Below are 16,012 nucleotides of genomic sequence, written 5' to 3'. Positions count from 1 at the left end.
GACAGAGCAAGACTCCGTCTCAAAAAAAAAAAAATTGAAAACAGGGACTCGAACAGATAATTTATACACTCATGTTCATAGTAACCTTATTCACGGTAGCTAAAAGGTGGAAGCAACCCAGGTGTCCATCAGTGAGTGAATGGATAAACAAAATATGGCAGATGCTGGGCGTGGTGGCTCACCCCTGTAATCCCAGCTCTTAGGGAGGCAGGGGCAGGAGGATAGCTTGAGCCCAGGAGTTTGGACCTGCCTGGGCAATATAGCAAGACTCTGTTCTTAAAATTTTTTTTAAAAAGGTATATCCATACAATGGAATATTATTCAATCTTAAAAAGGAAGGAAATTCTGACACAAGCTATAAGATGGGTGAACTTTGAGAACATTATGCTAAGTGGAATAAGCCAGCGGCCAAAGGACAAATACTGTATGGTTCTACTTATATGAGGCATCTAGAGTGGTCAGATTGATCGAGACAGAAAGTAGAATAGCAGTTGCCAGGGTCTGGGGAAGGGGAAGGGGAATTTGTGTAATGGGTATAAAGTTTCAGTTTTGCAAGATGAAAAGAGTTCAGCAGACAGATGGTTATGATAGCTGCAGAATAATATGAATGTTTTAATGCCACCGAACCAAACACTTAAAAATAGTTAAGATGGTAAATTGTATGTTATGTGTATTTTACCACCATTGAAACACACACACGCACAAGCAGCCAGAAGAGTGCCCGGCAGGTGCTCGGGACACACTGACTTATTTTAAGAGCACAGTTGTGATTTTCAACAAAGCAACATCAATGTGGGTATTATTTAATTTTAAAAATAATACAGTGCCAAAAAGCAGATACAGAGGAAATGGAGGGAGAAAAGGGGGGAGGTGTGGCTATAGACGTAGAATTAGAAAAATACAAATCATCAATTTTGTTGTATGTTTGGATACACAAGCTGGAGGTGGCCCAAATACCCAACATCTGGGATTTAGGATTGTGGAAAGTGCAAGCATACTTTTGTGTGGCCACTCTGAATTCTCCTTGGCTGCCCTGCCCATCTAAGTTTAGTGGAGGGGCCCATAAGGTTTTGCCAAAGCCTAAGTTGCAAGGAGGGCCCAGAGTGATGGCGGAGAGAGGCCAAGACAGTCCAGAGCCCCCTCCCTCCCAGACCCAGCTTCCGGAAGTCCCTTTCTTTATCACCTGCCTAGGGGTGGCCTCTAAACAGTGTTTTTGGCTCAAAGGTGAACCTGAAAAGAAAAGAGTCCAAGATACTGATCCCAAGATTTGGCTCCTGCTGAGCTGGGAAGAGGTAGGGCACAGCTGTCTCTTCCCTTTTAGGCTCAAGCCACACACTCTCTATAATACCGCAGGAAGGAGCAAGTGAGATGGATTCCAGGAGGCTTGAGATGCCAAAGCCGGTTCTCAGACTTGAGAGAGCATCACAATCACCTTGAGGATTTGTTAAAAACAGAACGCTGGACACCTCCTGGAGTTTCTGTTTCCACAGGCCTGGGGCAGGGCCTGAGAGTTTGCATCTCTAACAGGTTCCAGGTGATGCTGACACTGCTGGCCCATTTCAGGACCACACTTTGAGAACCACTGGGCTAGAGCCTTGTCACTCGGTGTGGTCCTCAGACCAGCAACATGGACATCATCTAGATGTTTGGTAGAAATGTAATGTCTCAGGCCCTCCTCCAAACCCTAGACCTGCCGAATCTGAATCTGCTCAGTAACAAGCCCCCAGGTGAAGTGTATGCACACTTTGCTGGGAGAAGTTGGTTTCCCTGCCTTCTACAGAGCCCCTGCCCTAAACAGTGACCTTGGCCCATCACACCAGGGGTAGCCTGTCAGTGTAGCTCCACTGCCCATCACAGAGTCAGCCTAGAGTGACCTCCAAATGGATATCAGAAAAATGAATAATGATTCTTGGCCAGGCACAGTGGCTCTTGCCTGTAATCCCAGCACTTTGGGAGGCAGAGGTGAGTAGACCACTTGAGCCCAGGAGTTCGAGACCAGTCTGGGCAACATGGCGAAACCCATCTCTATAAAAATACAAAAATTATCTGGGCATGGTGGTGTGCGCCTGTAATCTCAGCTACTCAGGAGGCTGAAGCAGGAGGATCACTTGAACCTGGGAGGCGGAGGTTGCAGTAAGTCAAGATGTCACCATGACACTCCAGCCTGGGCATCAAGAATGAAACCCTATCTCAAAAAAAGAAAAAAAAAGAAAAGAAAAAAATACTACAAAGAAAAATGAATAATAATTCTTATTACAGCCACTTGTTGGATTCCTGAGTATATGCCAGGAGCTTTTTATACATTGTTTCACACATTTATTATAAAACCCCTGCAAAACCCATTTTATGGACAAGTAAACTGAGACTCCGATAGAGTGACTGCTTAGGAAACAGAAAAAGAACTTAAACTGTATGGCGATCTAGCTGGCTGTTTTCCAAGGTGCCGGGGGTTTAGCCTTTAGCCATTAGCGTACTTCTCTTCCTTTGTCCTCCCAAATGAGGCCCGAGGCGTAAGATGAGGAGAGCAGAAATCTTAACCAAGGGTTGAAGTGATTTATTACATAAGTCCAAGGAGGATACAGTGTGTCCAGAAACAGGCTTGACCCAGCGCTGGAGCACTTGAAGGAAATTTCTAGAGAAGCTGGACACCAAAGCGCTCATCAGCTGTGTCATTAAGCCCTCTAATGAGCTTGGCTAGGATGTGATCATTCACACAGCACAGGGCCCCACTTCACAGTTGGCGTGTGCAGTCACAGTTCCCTAGAGTTCTGGGGGTTCCTGAGTGGATCTGGTGGCCTGCCCAGCCTGCAGTCCAATTCCAAACTCCACTCAGTTATAAAAAGCAGGGGAATGGAGAGGGGAGGCCTCTAGGGGTGGTGGAAGGCAAGTCTAGGGGAGCCTTTTAAAACCAATCTGCTCCTCCAGATAAAGAAAGCCTCCAAGCAGGCTGGAAGCCAAGAATTTAATTGTATTTATTTTTGCTATTACCTTATATTTAGGGCAAGGGATATTGGTATTCTATTTATGGTAGTGATATAAAGATTCCTTTTGTGATAAATTCATTTAAGTTTTTAAGTGAGTCAATTTAAAGGAAAGTATTAAGTGAATAAAGTCTAGTTAGCAAAACGCATGAAGGTAGACCCGGAAAATGTTTGAAGTTTATGCAATGACATCCCAGCCTTTCTTCTCCCCCATAGTCATTATCTGCCCTGGATGGCAGCAAACTCATGACAACTCCTTGCAAAACTTCTCTCCAGAGTGAGTGAGTTAATCCTTCAGAAAGTACCTACTTACAGAAACCATTTATAACTGTGTCTGGAAACGACCCAGCACACAACAAAAGAATCCTTGAATAAAACAACCTTATGAATGATTGAAACAGTGTCCACCAACCCTCCTCCAAAAGAGGGTGGTCCCACCAAGAGGAGAGGATGCCTTAGGCCCAAGAAGACATTTCACCCCTGCAACACCACTAGATTAGACCCTCATCTCACCATCCTCTGAAGCTCCCTGCCTCTCTCTGGCGCATCTCCCCACACCATGTTTGTTGCATGGTTTCTTTCCTGTTTGTTAGCTTGTAGCTCCTTGAAGGCTAGGACCGTTTCAGATGTGTGCCCCATTGTACTTCCAGCTCCTGCTACAGTGCCTGGTAGAAAGTAGGTGCTCTTTTGGAGAAAGAAGGGAAGGAAGGAGGGAAGGGATGAAGAGGAGGGAGTAAGTTCCTTCAGGGAGGCTGAGATAGGCCCCAGTTACTGATATTCTAGGATCACTTACATATTTCTCTCTATGGCCAAAGGAGAAAAAAATGTGGTAGGGGCTATATTAGCTCCCTGTGCAATTGTCCAATTTGAAATCCACTGAGTTCCATTTTATTTATTTACTTATTTATTTATTGAGATGGAGTCTCACTCTGTCGCCCAGGCTGGAGTGCAATGGCGTGATCTCAGCTCACTGCAACCTCCACCTCCTGGGTTCAAGCAATTCTCCTGCCTCAGCCTCCTGAGTAGCTGGGATTACAGGTGTGCGCCACCACGCCCAGCTAATTTTTGTATTTTTGGTAAACAGGGGTTTCACCATGTTGGTCAGGCTGGTCTTGAGTTCCTGACCTCATGATCTGCCTGCCTTGGCCTCCCAAAGTGCTGGGATTACAGGCATGAGCTACCACGCCCGGCTGAGTTCCGTCTTATTTAGAGAAGACACCCACTTTCATTTTTGCCCCTCATTTCATGTAGAAAGACCAGCCCACAGTGTAAGTAAGTATTCCTAACAGGCTAATCCACAGTTCTATATGGGCTCTGAGGTCTCATGCACAGAAGCCAAAGGACTGGAGGGATGTGTCCAGAATTGGGAATCAGGCGAGCTGGCTCCAGGCAGGCTGAGATCAAGCTGATAACAAGGAGATTAATAAGAGCCTGCAACCTCCCCAGTCTTGTATTAGGGAGGAGGGTTTTCCAATCAATGCTGGTCTGGCTGGCTTAATGATACCTAATCTTACCTTTTGAAGCTCACGCATTTGGGAGTTGAGATCAATTGAGATAAAATAAAGTAAAATGTGTTGACTTTGGGATTTTTAGTCTTCATCAGAGTCCCATTGTGTAGTGTTGTTTTTATTTTCTGTCTTGGAAATAGGCAGAGATTAGCTGCTGGAGAGGGTTGTTCTGTCTGGACTAGGTGGTCTATTTACTTTTGTTCTGCTTTTTTTCATTTTCCGCTCAATGATTCTTCATGAGGGAAGGGCCCATTTCTTTCCTGTTCATTTCTGTATAGCCAGTGCATGACACCTGGCAAATGCTCAGTAACTATTTCTCAAATGCAGTATTGCAGCATCACCAGCACAGACTGTGTGCCATGAGCTGCCCTGCTGGAAAAGCCAATCTGCTCCTGATTCGGTGCAGAAACAGCAGCCTTCTAAGGCACTCACAGTGCCCCTGGAGAAAGGCGTCAGGACGGTTTCCTGGTACCTGTTTTCTGTGACGGTTACCATGAGCTTTGTGCAGTCATTGCAAAGCTGTGTGTGAGCAAAATGCATCCGATCCATTTTACAGGTGCTTACAAGCCCTGTGCTAAGTGCTGGCAACTGAAAAGATGAGTGCAGCACAAGGAAGGTGCTCATGGAGTTTGTGATCTGGTGGGGAAGCATGTTGTGTAATGATGAGGAATGTGTCTGGAGGTGAGAGTTTGGGGGTCTGGGCTTTGGTTGTGGATTTGCCACCACCAGGCCATTGCCCTAAGGGCAGGCTGTGACATCTTCGGGCCTCAGTTTTCCCATTTATAAAAAGTGGACTCAATGGACCCACAGGTCTTCACTTACTCTAGAGCAACAAAACTGGGCAGCTGTCTCAAGGAGTTTTCCTGTGGAGTGGAGTTCAGCCTCACTGGAAATAGCAAGTCCATTTGCTGCTATGCCTCTAAATTCCTTGCCCTGAAATTGTAGAGCAGGGCAATAAATAGGTGTTGGTCTATTTTCACCTAACACCTGCTCTACATTAAAAAGAAAAGAAAGCTGCTATATGGCAAGAGGAAGACAAGCTAATATACTGGGTATCTGCTCTTTGCCAGGCACTGCATTTGACGTTTTCACGTCTCAGTGGAACATCCTGATAAACTTGCAGGACGGGGAACAATAGCATCCTCATTGCTGCACCCTTCAGTCCACTTAGAGAACCAGTACATCACAGCGGAATTGGTGTTCCCGTTAAATGACGTCCTGTATACCAAGTTTTGGAAAAGCACATGAGTGCACGTAACGGGATGCAGAAAAGGTATTTTCAAGCATAGTTAAATGTAGTGATTTTGGAAGCCTTCTTCACTTAGCTATCAGGAAAATTCATTATCACCAACAAACATCTTATGAGAGTAGTGTATCAGCCTAATTGCCATCCCTGACCTCCCATGGTGAGCTGACAGGTAATAAAAACAAAAATAACAATAGCGTGCTCATAGTACTGATGATTCCTGCCATAGGAGCTCCAAAGAGGGGGTTCCCTACCAAGGACTGGGGATGAGAGAAGGCAGGATTTGGGGACTTGAAGGAAGGGCCCAAGGACTTGAACTGGAAAAAGAATGACATTGCTGACCTAGATGGAGAGAATGGCCAGAAAGGAAGTTTCCCATGTACAAGGAGGACTGTTCTCACATTTGGGACGTGGCTGCCACAGACTCTGGCAGTGCCTAGAGGTGGAGGAAAGTAGGGGAGGACAGAGGGCTTGGATCCAGGCTGTCAAGGGCCGAAGAACTCAGACTTGATTCTTTGAGGGTTCCTGGTTTAACATGAAGTCCAGAGACCTCTAAAGAATCTGTGATGGGGTTCAGGAGATCCACAAACCCCTTGAAATTGTAGGCATTTTTCTGAGCAGATGGTTCAAACATTTCAAAGGATTCCCAAAGGGACCCACAAAAGCTTAAGAGGAGCCGCTGTGGACAGTTGGGACCCTTGAAGTGCTTTGACCAAAGGTATGTGCAGACGATGCATCAGTTGCTTGGAGGGGGCAGGTGCCGGGAAGACCACCATGGGAGTGTCACTGAGGGCTGGGCCGGGGTGTTGAAAAGGAGGAGGGAGTTAGGAAGCCATGATTATGAAGAAGAAATGACAGCTCTCCAACACCCTCGGGATAGTCAGTAATGCCTGCGTGAACAACTGAGCCCACTGTGGGTGCAGGACATCAGAGGGGAAGCTGTGTGTTATGGTCCTATAGTGAGTTTGGTTTTAAACATGATTATTTTAAGAGGCTGAGTTTATCTATGTGGAAATGAAGACATTTAAAAATTATTAAGCCACCACTTACTGGAGCAACTAGGGGATAAGAGGGCAGCAGAACCACCCCTCTTTCATTTTATAGGTACAGCCAGTGAAGCCCTGAGATAGAAAGTGACTTGTCCACAATCACCTCAATGGTGGGCAGCTGGGGACCAATTCATAAGAGAATAACAGGAGAGAAGTTAGGCTGGAGGTTAGGCTAGATCCGAAACCCTCTGGGGGAGATGGCAGTTGAAGCTCTTAGTGTAGATAAAATCTCTAAAGTAGAAAAGACCCCAGGATTAAGCTTGGGTCTTTGCTCTGATTTAGAGAATCGGAAACAGAAACCAAGGTAGCAGAGGCCATGCAGAAGGGCAGTGAGGGAAGTACGCGACAACCAAGAGGAAGAAGCAAGGCAAGACAGGCAGGTGCTCCCGGCGGGAGGGTCTTTACAGAGGAGGACCTCAGGCCAGGTTGTCAGCAGATCCCCAGTGGCATTTGAGAGACCTCCTTCCTTGGAATTGTGGGGTGAAGCGAGATTCCAAAGAGAGGTCCCTGATAAAGGGGCCAGTGAGGGCAGACTGGCCTTGCCAGAGGTGTGAAAAGGAAGGAGAAGTGGGTGAGGGGTGGAGGCAGACAGGAGAACAAAATTTTACAAATAAAAGAGTGCATCTGTAAAAATAACTAAAGAAATGAGAAGAGGGAAGGAAAGGGGGAGAGGTTCAATGATACGGTCACAGTCAGGTGAAAATGAGACCAAATGGCAGAGGTGGGGAGGGGAAGAGGAGGGATGAAGGTTCAGACCATCTGCCTTGGTGAGCAGGGCCTGGAAACGTGGTGAATTTTAAAGGAGGGACGATTGGGATCCTCTAACCCATTAGGCTCTTCTTGCCTTTCAAGTTGTGGCCCACGCAGACCTCTCTGCCTGATATTCTTCCCACAGCCCTTTGCAAAGCTGGTTCCCCATCTTCCTTCAGGGTTCTGACAGATGCCATCTCTTGAAACAGCCCTTCCTGTCCGCTCCCCAGTATGCATGCAGTCTGGTATCCACCACCACTTGCCTCTGTGTTTTTTTGTTTCGTTTGTTTGTTTGTTTGTTTGTTTGTTTTGAGACAGGGTCTTGCTCTGTCACCCAGGCTGGAGTGCAGTGGTGTGATCTTGGCTCACTGCCTCCCAGGTTCAAGCAAGTCTCATGCCTCAGCCTCCCAAGCAGCTGGAATTACAGCGCACGCCACCGCACCCAGCTAATTTTTTGTATTTTTAGTAGGAATGGGCTTTCACCATGTTTGCCAGGCTGGTATCAAACTCTTGGCCTCAAGTGATTCGCCCACCTCGGCCTCCCAAAGTGCTGGGATTACAGGCGTGAGCCACTGCATCTGGCCCTTGCCCCTGTTTTCTTCTCAGCATTGCCCAGTAATGGGTAGGTGTTTATAGCTCTGTTCCTTTGCCGGCTGGTGTGGAGTGGGGGTGGGGGGGGGCGGTGAGTGTGTGCTTGTTTCATGTCCCCAAATTTCTATTTTAAGCACCTTCAAACTGGAGACTATTTGTCTCCATTCCCACTGCGACCCCAGAGCCCTCCTCAGTGCCTATTGCAGAGTAGGTGCTCCATAATGCTCGAAAAAGAAAGGCATGTTAATTGAAACAAAAAGAAGGGAAGGTAGAACTCAGCCATCACCTATCCTCCTCTCAAAAAGCTTTTAATCAGAACAGTAATTACATTAAAATGAAAATAGCATCTGCCAGCTGTTGATATGTTTTCATGACCTCTTTCACTCTTCACAGTTCACCCTTTTGAAGGAGTGAGGAAACTCAGTCTTGAATATTCTGCAAGTTAAGGTGGAGCTAGGGACCATACTGAAGACTGTGTTCTCGTTTACCACCTCGGTTTATAGTATTGTATCAAAGAAGCATGTTTGTCAAGAAAGCAGGGAGGCCATATCCCATTTCCACCCTCCTCCTGGCCAGGGGGTGGGTAGCTTCTGCACATCCTCACCGCACACTTACTGAAGTACAGCCCTGTTCCAGATGTGCCCCCGGGAAGCCCTTTGTGTGCCAGGGTGCTTGACACGTGCATGTGATCTGCCCAGGACAAAAGGGTTAAATCTCCTGTCCACTTGTCAGGCCCCTGTGGTCATGTGGAGAAGTCAGCAGGGAAGAATTCTCTCTGCCTTTGGATTCTTCTAATCCCTAGAGAGCGGCAGATAATCCCTTTTCACTCTGGCCCTCTTTCTTGAAGTTTTCTATAAGAAATTGATGACAGGAGTGTGGGGAGAGGATGAGGCTCTGAGGCAGCCCCGGATGTGATGCCCTCAATGACACCTTCAGCCATTGCCCTCAGGGCACCGTCTACAGCCACCAGCCCAGACCCTGGGGGCTAATAGGCTGTGACTTTCATGCCCCCTCCAGGCCCAGCCGAAAGTGGGAGTCTGTGCTGATACTCAGGGCAACAGGAAAAGCAAAGGAGGGAAGGACCCATTGATTCTTCTTTGTACCTCTCTTCTGTGGGTGTTCAGAACAGAAGCCAGCCTCTCCGCCTTCTGCACAGCCTGAACATCCTGATGGAATCTGCTGGAAATATTCAAAGCACAGGGCCAGAACTGCCAAGAAGGAAGGCAGAGGAATAAAATCACAGGGGACAACCCCAGGTCCCTGCACACACTCCCTTGTCCTGACCTGGCTTCGTACCTCTGCCTCTCGAATCTGGCTGGGTGAAGCTCTGGCGTCTGTCTGGAGTCAGATGTAGTGACCCAGGTACATTGGCTGCCTGGCCCTGTCCTCTGGCTTCCCTTGTCAGTCTGTTCCTGTGACACTACATTCCGGTTTTGACTCAGCTCAGGTTCTGACAAGCCCCCACCCCAACCTCACCTTTGCACCTACTTCCCAATTTGGAGACAATCTATCAGACGGAGGTGTATTCAAATCCCGCCTAGAGCTCCCTCCTCACTGTCAACCTTGGCATACGATGCTTAACATCTCTAAGTCAATTGGAGGAAGAAAAATGCCAAACTCATAGGGTTGGGACAGGGATGAAAGGAGTAAATCCACAGCAGGGACTGCCATGTGGCAAGGGCCCAGGCAGCATTAACTCTGGTAATAATTACTCCTCTCAACATCCATCCATCTGAGCAAGGTTCTTCTCATGCTTGCATCCAGATACCTGAGTCTAGCATCAAGCTGGTCACATCCCTAGGGCCACCATCCTCTCTGTGACCCATCACCACCCCACCCGCACCCACCACAAGCTATCGTGGCATTAGTTGGATGCAGCCATTTCCCATACCCTAAGTCAACATGGCTGGAGTTAATTTCTTCCACCCTGAACACATATTTGGGCTTTCCCCTAGCCAATCAGGAAGTGGTTCACAGGGAGGACCCAAGAGGCAGAACCTCTCCTCTGCCCCCTTTCCTCCCCAGAGCCCTGGACTCCTAAAAGAGCATGGCTGGGAAAAGTGTGGACGGAGGTCATGGCTGATGCCTGAAGACACCTGAGGCTGTTACCCTTCCAGAGGCCAGGGCTGGCTTCCTCTTCCTAGTCTATCTGTTGGTCCTCAGCAAGCCCAGGAAGCAGCCTCATCAAGCGTCTTAGGAAGCATGGAACTCCTAAGCTTTTGTTTCTGAACATTACAGGGGAAAAGGACCATGCCCCTGGGTGTTCCTCCTTCTGCTTCTGCTTGATTTTATCAATAAGCATCTGGTCAGCTGGGACTGAGAAGGGGCAAGAAAGTAGCACCTCTGCCACTTCCTTAGGGCCTGCAGTCCTAATGTACCTGGCACGGGAGGGGCTTCTGAGTCAGGGAAGTTTGTGGAGAAAGTGACATGAGCTGAATTTTGCTAATTGATAGGATGAGTCTAGGGATCTTAAACCCAAATGCCTTTAGGGTCCAGGCAAGTCACAGACGTAAGTGATGACGCTCAGTGTAAGACAGTAGGGAGTAGTGTGGGCTGTAGAAAAATGTAGCATATGCACCCCCCCACCCCCACAACGAGAGGACACAGATACTTCCCAACTCCAGCAATGACTATGGTTCAGTGTCACCAGATCTTCTGACTGTTTAAAAGGAGCCAGAAATGAGGCTATTTTATAACGACTAGTCTCTTGAGTTTTAAACAGTAGCCTCTGATTTTGAAAAGGTTGAACATGCAAGCCCCTGAACACATGTTTAGGCCAGATAGGACCCAGGGCTGGCAGTTTATAAACTCTGAGGTCAGCAAATGAAAAATAGAACAAGGGATTCCAGAGAGAGGGCACGATATTTAAAGACACAGGCTTGTGAACTGAGTCACGCATTCCAGAAACTGTCCCTTGGTAGGAGGTGGATGTGTGGAAAAGAAGATGAGGCTGAAGGCGCAGTTCAGAAAGGGTCTCTGTGCCATGCTAAGGAATCTGAACCTGATTCTGAAAGCTGCAGGGGTCGGTCAGAGACCCTGAAGAGTTTAAAGGAGAGAGAGGCACGTGGCACACTGCATTTCGGAAAGCTGTGTCTGTGTAGGGGGGCGCTGGCAGATAAGCAGTCTCTGCACATGGGCAGATAAGACAGAGGCACAGGAGAGATTCATGGCAGAGGGATGAGGGCACTGGCACTCACCCTCAGGTGGGCGAGCTCAAATCTGGAGGCTGGGGGACCCTTGGAGGTGGGGTGGGGGTGTAGTGAGGGAGAGTGGGGAGTGTGGACATCACCCTGATTCTGAATGAACTAGGGGTGGCTGCCATTCCCTGAGAGGACACCGGGAGAGACAGGTGGAAGGGGTGGAGGTGGGTGGGAGGTGTGTGGAGACGGCCAGGATGTGCTGTGACTGGAGCCAGGACTGAGGTGTCCAGAGGCAGATCAGACACGGAGGGACAACGGAAGCAGGGTTTGGAAAAGCAGCGCGTGCAACGGGCACACTCACACCAACCCCAGCATCCTGAGAGGCTGGGAAAGAGAAGTTCAAAGAAAACCCGGAGAAAGCGTTGCCAGAGGATGAAGGAGGCGGGAGTCTATGGCCTAAGGGGTACTTCAGGGTCGTGCTCAGGTCACTGGCAGAGCAGAGAGAATGTGCCGTTGGACCTGCTCCAGGAGAGATGGGGACATGCTGCAAGGGTCTCCATGCCAGGGTCCCACCGGGATTCAGTCCTGCACAGCCCCGTGGATGGTGGGCAGCCCTCACCCACCTCCTGGCCATGTGATCTTCGGATGTGCCTCTTGTGCTGAAGAAAAGAAAATGCACATGTCCACTCCCCAGTGGGCCCCCCTCTGAACGGGCCCCCAGCACTCCATCCATGAAAGCTGCAGGGGCAACAGCAGGCAGTGTGGTTCTACCACACTAGCACACTCCACTTTCTGTCCTCCACTGATTCTTGTTTCTCCCTAATGGACTGCCCTGTTCAAAACCAACTTACCCAAGGACAGCTCTTCCAAGGGGACTTGTCGAACTCCACAGGCAGCAACTGGTTTGTTCCTTTCCAAAGGGCAGTAGCCATCACCTTCAACAATACTGCAACTAACATCCACATCTGTGCAGTCCTTCTTATTTTAATCCTACAGCAGGACCCCAGTTGACAGAGGAGGACATCAAGACTGAGAGAGGTCTAGGGCTGTAAAACTACAACCCATCAGGGACCAGAACTCCAGTCGCCTCTGCCGGTGGTCCCATCCATCCTCCTTCCATCTGACACCAGGGCTTCCTGAGTGGTCACCACCATGGCCACTGGAGCAGAGGAAGTGGCCATTGCTTAGAACCAGGCAGGTGAGGAAGGGGACACATCAAATACCCAGAAGAAAAGTGACTTCAAAGTCCTCCCCAAACTGAGTGCTCTCCAGAAATTCTCTCACGAAGAGGCTGCAGCTGACATTCACAGGGATGCTGTGTCCGAATGCGGGTACATCAGGAAGGGAACAAAAGAGAGGGAAGAAAGCCTGCTTGAAAGCAGGGGTCTTTCAAGTCCCCTCGAGGCAGGCTCAAGAGCAAAGCATGGCATGCTGGATGGGCATTCTGCTTCTCTTTAAAGAGCATGGATTTATCCATACCATGTGACATGAATGAAATGAGTTTTCAGGGCTGCCAACCTCTTGGTTAAGGTTCTGTGTAGTATATTTCTCCTACAATAAAAAAGGAAAAATGACATCTGAGGTTAACAATGTATCTGCGGTGTGAGGCCCAGTGACTGTCAGTAATGGTCACTGAATAAACTGAGCAATGGCAGATTGCATGAATTTTCATATAAAACTGCTCCTATGCATCGCTTTGAGTGGCTGGGTCACGTCTTATCCTTATAGTGTAATGTGAGTGGAGAGTCTAGCTTGAATATTTTCCCACTTAGCTAACTCGCCATCTCACAACTGTTTGCTGAGTAACCCTTGCTTCCTCTTAATTCTCTGGGGCCTCCTGGACGTATATTAAATCCTCCTGGGCAGGAGGTGAAGGGCAGGATGCGGGGGGCCACTTTCTGCAGGCATGGGAGGTTGGGCTTCATGCAGACCACGATCAAATCCTTGCTCTGCTGCTTTGCTTTCCGGGTGACCCTTGGCAAATCACTTAACCTTTTTGAGCCTGGGTGTCCTATTTCCAAAACCAAGTCAGAAATAAGAAAGTTACTATGGGCCAGGCATGGTGGCTCACGCCTATAATCCCAGCACTTTGGGAGGCTGAGCCCAGCGGATCACTTGAGCCCAGGAGATCAACACCAACCTGAACAACATGGCAAAACCCAAACTCTACTAAAAATAACAACAACAAAAAAATATGGGGCATGGTGGCACATGCCTGTAGTCTCAGCTACTTGGGAGGCTGAGGTGGGAGAATCAGCTGAGCCTGGGAAGTCGAGGCTGCAGTGAGCCATGATCACGCCACTGCACTCTAGTCTGGGCAATGGGAGTGAGACCCTACCTCAAAAAAAAAAAAAAAAAAAGCCTTTGGTAGAGTGCCTGGCACATGGAGGGGCTCAAGAGAATGAAGTTCTTAATATTTTTAATTGATGTCTTGGAATCTGCATCCCTGTCTAAGGAAGAGACAGGCAAGAGAATTTTTGTCCTGTCTGGAACAAGAATGGTCACTTGGGATGGTGGAGGCATCACTCTTACAGAGTGAACTTTGGTTGAGGGGGAGAGAAGCTGTTTAGTTTGAAAATATATATGTATATATTCAAACGGTGTTTAGTATTTGGAAATTTTACAAAACTTTCATTAGGTAAGAAAAACTGTAGAAAGTAATGCTGAACAAAATCTTGTTGGGTGTAAATATAGAGAAAAATCACAATTTTTAATTGTGGCACCCCTGCCAGGGGAACAGTAGGATCAAGGAGGAATTTTATGCCATTTTAAATGAAGTCTTAAAGTGTTGCGAGGGGATGACGTAAAATAATGGATTTTCTGGGCCAGAAGGCTCTTAAAGATGCCCTGGGGACTTTAACCCATCCCTTCATTTGGGATCTTTTGTCATGTCTCTTAGCCACAGCATGTTTCCTCCGGGGGTGCCCAAGGGGACATTTGCCTCCCCACTCCCAGAGAGAAGGTCTCTCCAGGGCCACGTGTGAGGCAGGCAGAAGGTGGGAACCAGACCCAGGGAGCCCCAATTCACCTCTCCAGGAAGGAGGGAGTGGCCACCCTCATCCAACACCGATGAGGTTCCAGCCATCTGGGGGCTGAAGAATGTCATTGCAAGGTGGCCACATCAGAGCTCTCTTGGTACAGGGACAGGGACAGGAACACAAACCAGCCAGGCTCGGAAGAAGCAGGGGGTGGAGTGAGGAAATAGAGACAACTAGTGTAGACGAACCTCAGAAAGTTTGCAAAGAGCTGGCGAGAGAGAAATCGCTGAGGGGAATATGGACTTCTCTGAATCCTCTTTTCTACAGAAGAGGGTCATCTTCAGTGATTTGGGCTCATCTCTTCATTGAGTGGTCCTCTCTGGAACACACTGGATGTGCGGGAAATACACCCTCCCACAGCAACGCAGAGATGAGCAGGACCCCGGTCCTGTGCCTGGCCATGATCTGGGGAGGGGGTGCTGAAGCCGAATGCATAGAGATAATGGTGGCTGAATATAGGGGGCGCCCTTCTGCAGGTATGTCCAGGACGCCGAGGCAGGGTGAGAGGCCCAGGCTCGTTGCATAGTAGGGAGCTCCAAAATCGGGATGGGGGAACTCAGCAAAGGCTCTATAGCCATGAGCACCATAGAGAAGTGGTCCTCTCTGCCCATAGCTTTTCACTAGGTCCAGTTCAACCAACAGCATATATGTATGTATTGCCTTGGGTTTTAATTGCTTTGGTTTCTGGGGTTTTGAGTGTTAAGGATTTCAGAATGCAGCATTATCTCAGAAGTCTGTTTTTTGTTGTTGTTTTGTTTGTTCGTTTGTTTGAGATGGAGTCTCGCTCTGTCACCAGGCTGGAGTACAGTGGCGCAATCTAGGCTCACTGCAACCTCCGCCTCCTGAGTTCAAGTGATTTTCCTGCCTCAGCCTCCGGAGTAGCTAGGATTACAGGCGTGCACCACCACGCCCAGCTAATTTTTTGTATTTTTACTAGAGATGGGGTTTCACCCTGTTGGCCAGGATGGTCTCGATCTATTGACCTCGTGATCCACCTGCCTCAGCCTCCCAAAGTGCTGGGATTACAGTCGTGAGCCACTGCACCCGAACCGAAGTCTGTATTTTAAAGTCTGTCTCCTTTATAAGATGGGTGCAGATCAGAGGATGAGTCCTGCTTCAGTTGGTAGTCCCTGTGTATGAATCCTCTCTGGCGTTTCTGTTCACTCCAAAAGTGTTCTGGTTTGGATGATAAGTTATATTGTCCCCCTTGGTTATAGGTGACCCACAGTTTCATTATGAGAAAGAGGAAGGATCAGGAACGATTGCAGTAAGAACTGCTTGGCATCCGAGTGACCTGTTTACTTGCATTTTGATGTGCAGATGCCTCTAAGTACTTTTATGTAATGACTAGGGAAATTGGCTGGAACGTAATCAAAGCCCAAAGTTCTCAGGGATGTCTTCTGAAGTTGAGCAAAGGAGAGAGCCAAGAGTGAGCTTGTACCTTTTGGTACACCAGTAAAAGCTGATTAACAAGCAAAAGTTTGCTGGAATCAAAGCAAAAGGATAAATCCAATCAGGCTAATATTTAAATTGAAGGCAGAAGGGATGGCAAGAAAAGAACTGAGCAGTCAATAAGGAGAGCTCAGAAGTCATCATAAAAAGAGAGACACCCAAAATTCTCCCCATTGGCCCCTGCAACACCCTCAGAAGTTCAATACTAGAGATGGCAACTGTCATGGAAACAACACTATCAAGGTCGAAACCAACAT

The 16,012-nt window shown here is 48.2% G+C and overlaps 1 protein-coding gene and 1 non-coding gene across 2 annotated transcripts in view; both read left to right on the top strand.

The window, feature by feature from the left end:
• Window positions 1–16,012, top strand: part of LOC116463313 (alpha-2,8-sialyltransferase 8B) — a 70,189-nt gene that overhangs the window by 11,119 nt on the left and 43,058 nt on the right. The window lies entirely within an intron of this gene.
• LOC116463353 (small nucleolar RNA U109) lies at window positions 12,690–12,824 on the top strand. The gene has a single exon (XR_004246664.1). It is a non-coding gene; the product is annotated as a small nucleolar RNA U109 (small nucleolar RNA).

The sequence above is a fragment of the Hylobates moloch genome, unplaced genomic scaffold, assembly GCF_009828535.3.
Source record: "Hylobates moloch isolate HMO894 unplaced genomic scaffold, HMol_V3 SCAFFOLD_33, whole genome shotgun sequence".
NCBI lineage: Eukaryota > Metazoa > Chordata > Mammalia > Primates > Hylobatidae > Hylobates > Hylobates moloch.
Note: the sequence above shows the minus strand (reverse complement) of the source record. Positions and strands in the feature narration are given on the sequence as shown.